The sequence below is a fragment of the Ursus maritimus genome, unplaced genomic scaffold (genome assembly GCF_017311325.1).
Source record: "Ursus maritimus isolate PB19 unplaced genomic scaffold, ASM1731132v1 scaffold_19, whole genome shotgun sequence".
In the NCBI taxonomy this organism is placed as follows: domain Eukaryota; kingdom Metazoa; phylum Chordata; class Mammalia; order Carnivora; family Ursidae; genus Ursus; species Ursus maritimus.
In genome coordinates this window covers 4,812,795-4,818,931 of record NW_024424341.1, presented here as the reverse complement: position 1 = coordinate 4,818,931, position 6,137 = coordinate 4,812,795, and the positions used below count along the sequence as shown (strand labels likewise).

The following is a 6,137-nucleotide window of genomic DNA, read 5'->3' as shown; positions in this document are numbered from 1 at the left end:
GAAGCTGAGTGAGATACGCCCTTCTAATCCAACACTTTCTTTTCCACAGCCGTCCCTCTTTGCTTTCCTCTGAAGGCTCCGATGTCCTCCTCAAACTTCAATGACCTGCCCATCACCTGGGTGTGGGCCGGTGCCTGTCAAAATACAAGGTCACAGGCCCCATTCCCTGAGGATCTGAATAAAGCTGGGAACTTGCATTTCCACAGGAAATCCCTCCCCCCTGCCGCCAAGGGGATTCTGATGCGGATGTTGGCTTGCCAAGCTTCTAGAAACACTGCCCTGTGCGGGCCCTAATTTCCACCTGGTAGGGGATGAATAACATTCTGTGACAAAGTGGCAACTTCTTCTGAAGGTGCTTGAGAGCGTGTGAGAAGCACTTCACTCATTTTCACCCCAGTCCTTGGAGGTGGTATCATGAGAGTTACAATTATCCCTCGATTACTGGGAGGGCTGAAGTGTTCTTAGAGAATAAACGTAGACGCAGAAGCCAAGGGACTGCCAAACTCACCCAGCAGGCCAGCGAGGGCTGGTGCTTTAAAGGAGTAGGCCAAGGACGCCATGCAGGCTCCGCAGGGCACAGCCCTCAGCCACCACGAGGGACGGCCACCTCGCCAGCCCCGACCCGGAAGGAGGAAGGGAGCAGAGCAGACCCGGGGCAAAGAAAAGGCCACGCAAGTGCCTTTATAAAACATTGGGTGAGGAGCCAATATTTTCGGTTCAGATCGTTGCACATCAAAGTTGAAATCTGGCGTCTCAGGACGGTTCAACAGCTCTGGGGACACACGAGCTAACCGCGCCCATCCGCTCTGAGCAGGGCGTGCGGCCTCCCACAGCCAAAGGGCCGCTTCACTCGTGCACGTCACTGGTCCAGGCCCTCTGGGCAGTTGGGTGGCTGCACTGGTCAAGTCAGTCACACTTCCTGTCCCGGGTAAGCCTTTGGGACGAGGGCTGGCAGTCCTCCTCCCTCTCATGCTACGGTCACAGACCTGACTCGCAGAGGTGGAGGAAATGGGAACCGTGAGAAGGAGGTGCCTCTGGGGAAGGGGCGAGTAGTAACCACCTTCAACAGCCCGGCCTCTTGCAACCTCGTCACACCTGTGGCCCGGGAGGCAGTGGTTCGAACATTCTATCACAACCTGGGACTTGCCTAAAACTTGCTCCAACACCATCGGCCCTCCCGGGGCCAAGGAAACAAAGAAGAATGCATGAAAGCAAAATGGGCCTGCCGCGAGAAAAGTCTCGCTTATGTTTTTCTGGTGGCAAAAGCATTTGGACAAAGAACTTAATAAGAGAAAATGAACAGCTTTAGAATGAGTTTATCGCTCCCAAAGCTACCGCAGGCTTTGTGGTGGCATTTGAAAATTAAGTTAACGTTAATTTAACATTAAAACAAGGGATTTAATGGAGGCTGAAGAATAAATTAGGCCTTTGAATGAGATATCTAAAATCCATTTTAACATGCAAGACAATGTAAAATAATTGCATTTAAGCAATTAGTTAAAAAAAACATTTTTTTTTCGGTCCCTTTCCAGCATTCAAGATGTGCAGGCGAGGATGTGGTGGGGCCTCTGGTGCTAAACTCCCGATTTCCCTGGGTTTTCTGGTAGGAGCCCTTATCAACTGTGCTGACAGCACAGGAGCCTAAAATCTGTATATCATCTCTGTGACGGGGACGGAGGGACCACTGAACACACGTCCTGCTGCGGGTGGGGTGACGTGATGGCCACAGTGAAGAAAGGCAAACCAGAGCTTGGAAAGAAGGGACATCCAGCAGTGAGAAATTGGATAACGAAAGTCACGCCGGAGAAAAGATGGTGTGTTTCTCCATTTTGAAGATAACACAGTCACTGTGAACTGTTGTTCCTAGTCAACAGTAAAGGCGAGAGACTTTGCCACCATGGGACCAGCCGCGAAGGACCAGGCAGACTCGTGGCCCAGGATCGCATCCAGTGCTGGCCCCACTGCAGGATTCCCTGGTGTGTTTGTTTAAAAAAATGTAATACTGTTATTTGTTCCCCCTAAAATAATAAAAATAAAAGACATTTTATTATAATCATGCATTCACAAAATAGTTATGAAGGAAGATCTAGGGTCCACTACAGCGCTCTCAATATGAGGAAACTGGTCTTTAATTCAAGGTTAACGAATGCAATGTATAGATAACCATCAGGTTACTGAGCAATCTGATCTGTGACAGCTGCACCCAGGACAGCCTCTGGGGGTAGAAGAAACCAAAGCCACACCCTACAAACCAGCCAAAGGCACAGTCCCCTCTCCCTTGTCGGTTGGAATTAAACAGCCACGTACATTCATGTCTTTTCTTAAGAAACCAGCCAGAATTTCAGAATCTCTACTATCCTGTCTCAGCCTTCCTATTCGTAATGGATTTTTATTGTTGATACTGTTAGCTCCAGAAGATAATCCAGAAACTCATTTGTCAAAAGCAGCTTTAAAAATTTCGCTAACTAAAATGAATATTTTCCTGCAAGTATATCAAATTTATAAACACAGGACATGTGATTACAGATTTCAGATGATCAAACGGAAGTCTCTACTTTAAAATAAAGTACAAACAACTTGAAACAGGACATTCCTCTTTATCCATTCATCCATCCATCATCCCCCCATCCAGGTATTTATTGAGCGCTCCTACCTAGATCACTATGAGTACTGGCAATGCAAAGATGAACCCAACAGGCTTCTATGGAAGTTGGGAGTGTCATGAATATAAGAAACTGATTTATACACAGCAAAATTACTAAATACTGTCTCAGGACTTTTTTGGTTATAAGTGACACAAGGTCATTCAACTCAATTAAAAAAACTGAATTTATTGGTTCATATAAGCTTGGGATGGGTTCAAGGATGGATTAAACATTATTGTCAGAAATCAGTCTGCATCTCTCTACTCCACTTTCCTGTGTTGGCTTTGTTCTCAGATAGACTGTCTCTACGTGATAGATTCCTATAGGTCAAGTTTATGTTAGCCTTGCCACAGTCTCAGATGAAAAAGTTTACCTTATGCTTCTAGCAGATATCCCAGCATTTGCTTGTTCTGACTGAGGCTATCCCGAATCCAATAGACATTCAGGAGGATAAAATATTTGAGTGCCCAGGACTGGTCCATGACTCACTCCAGGATCCTGGGGAAAGAAGGTCTCGGCTCCATCCACACGGCATGACTAGGCTCTGAGGAAGGATAATCCCCTGAGAGAAAAGCAAGGTGCTATTAACACAATAAGGAAAAATGAATAATAGGCAAAAATAGTTGCTTCCTACAAATGTCATAAGGAAAATACAATTAATGTGTAGTCAGCATCCGGAGGGAAAAGAATAAAAGTTTTGTACCAAGAACGCTACTTTGCAATTATGGAAAATGTAAAAGAAAGGGAAGCTGAGGAGGAATCTGTGAACCTTGAGAAGAAGAAGAGGAAGAAGAAGAAGAAGAAGAAGAAGAAGAAGAAGAAGAAGAAGAAGAAGAAGAAGAGGAGGGAGGGAGGAGAAGGGGGAGGGGGTGAAGATGACCTGTGTGGCACAGGAGAAGAGAGGAGTAGATAAGATTAGAAAGATGAGAATGTTAGAGAAGAACATGTAGGACCTTAGATATTGTATGGACTTTGGCTTTTACTCTGAATGGATGGGAAGCAAGTAGGTACTTTTAATAAAGAGGGTCATAATATAACTTAGAGCTAAAAATAATCACTCTGCAGAAGCTTTTTATTTTGACGTAGTCCCAATAGTTTATTTTTGCTTTTATTTCTCTTCCTTCAGGAGACATATCTAGAAAAAAGTTGCTATGGCCATGCTGCCTGTGCTCTTTTAAGATTTTTGTGGTTTCAGGTCTCCCATTTAGATCTTTAATCCATTTCAAATTATTGTTGTATATGATGTAATAAAGTAATAAAGTTTCTTTATTCTGCATGTCACTATGCAGTTTACCCAACATCATTTGTTGAAGAGACTGTCTCTTTTCCATCAGGTATTCTTTCCTGCTTTGTCAAAGATTAATTGACCTTAGAGTTGTGGGTTCATTTCTGGGCTTTCTATTCTGTTCCATTGATCTATGTGTCTACTTTTGTGCCAGTACCATACTGTTTTGATTACCACAGCTTTGTAATATAACTTGAAGTCTGGAATGAAAATACTTTAAAAAAAAAAAAAGATTTTATTTATTTATTTGACAGAGATAGAGACAGCCAGCAAGAGAGGGAACATAGGCAGGGGGAGTGGGAGAGGAAGAAGCAGGATCCCAGCGGAGGAGCCCGATGTGGGGCTTGATCCCAGAACTCCGGGATCACGCCCTGAGCCGAAGGCAGATGCTTAACCGCTGTGCCACCCAGGTGCCCCTGAAAATACTTTTTAAAAAAAGGGTTTTTTCTTTCATTTTGCTTGCTTTATAACATAATATGTACAATACAGATATTTTAATACTCCAAAGCAAAGAGTGGAAAGCAGTATTTTTTATACCTGAGTCAAATTAGGGAATTCTCCAGATTAATCAAGCCAAAGGAATTTAAGAAAATAATAACAAAAATAATCACTCTGGAGTAGACTACAGAGGGAAAGGCCTGAAACAAGGAGACCAGTGAGGGAACTTCTGCAGTAAGTAATCTAGGTTAGAGGTGATGGGGTGGCTAGGAAACTTTGGTTCGATTTTGAAGGTAAACCAACAAGATTTGATGAAAGATGACAAGATTTGGGTACTTTCTAAGAGGGTAGTCAAGGGTGACTGTGAATTTTGGCCTAAGGAAATGAAAGAATGGAGTTGCTACCAACTGAAATGGGGAAGACTGTAACATAAGCAGGTTGTGAGGGGTAGTGGAAGGTAGGAGTTCTGGTTTAGACATGTTGAGTTTGAGATGCCTAATTAAACATCTAAGTGGACATGGAGAGTAGGTGACTAGATATGCAATTCTACAGCTCAGAGGAGAGGTCGGAGATGGAGAGGAAATGACAGTTGGGAATTTGTCGTAGTACAGATGATATCTAAAGCCATGATGCAATCACCAAGGGACAGAATGTCAACAGAAAAGAAATTGTGTATAAAGACTCAACATGGGGGCATTCCAGTCTTAGCAATTAAGGAAGCGAGGAGAAAATGGCAAAGGGATCTGGGACGTAAACACCAGTAATGTAGAAGAAAAACTAGAAAAGTATGGTTTTCCTGGAAGCCAAGCAAAGAAAGTGTTTTGGGAGGAAAAAGTCAAATATTGCAAGTGTTTGAAAAATATTCAAATATTACAAAACAAGTCAAGGTAGGTAAAGACCAATCATGGCAATTTTGGTTATCACTGTGTAGGTCATTAGAAGTTTCAGTGTAGACGTGGCAATTAAAAAAAAAAACTGGAAACAAAATTTCAATCGTTCTTTTATAGAGTTTTACTGTTACGTTAAGTACTTAGGTGATCTGCCCCTCTCCAAAAAAACCCTTTAATTTATCATCTAATATTAGGGATTTTTGAGGGAGCAAAACTGGGTCTGAGTCAGCCTTTACAGAGCGTTTTTCAGAGAAGATAAAAATCACAAAGTAGTAATTAAAATAATTGAGACCAAAGTATTTCCAGCCAATCTTAAATATATTATGTGTACTGTGTACATGCAATAAATCAGAAGTTCCCTATGTTTCTTTTGATATTAACACAAAAATACACCACCTTCTCCCCCTTCTTCTCCTTCTCCTTCTCCTCCTCCTCCTCCTCCTCCTCCTCCTCCTCCTTCTTTCTTCTTCTTCTTCTTCTTCTTCTTCTTCTTCTTCTTCTTCTTCTTCTTCTTCTTTCTTTTTCAATAATACTTGTTAAGATTTCTAGTTCCAGGAAGGATAGAATCTTCCCACAGAAAGCAATTACAAACTCTGGAGGAAAGAATAGAAAGTATAGTTACTTGAGGGAACTGGGAAGAACCCAAAAAGTGGCAGAACCTAGGGGGGTTTCCTTTGAAATAACAGAGCCACAGAGAGTGAGAGCCATAGTCATACAACTTGGCCACTGAGGTAGTAGCTGAAAACTGTAGTCATATTGACTTGATATATCAAGGGGAGTTTGAAACTGCCAAAATGGCTGGAAATTCAAGGTGTAAATCTTTTAACTGAAGAAGCTATAGGGAAAGGGGTGTCCCCAGATCTTTCTAGAAACTTCCCT

At 42.7% G+C, this 6,137-nt stretch overlaps 1 pseudogene; it reads left to right on the top strand.

Annotated features, from left to right (window-relative positions):
- The first annotated feature begins 1,540 nt into the window (after positions 1-1,540).
- LOC103673927 lies at positions 1,541-1,990 on the top strand (annotated as a pseudogene).
- The last annotated feature ends 4,147 nt before the right edge of the window (positions 1,991-6,137 follow it).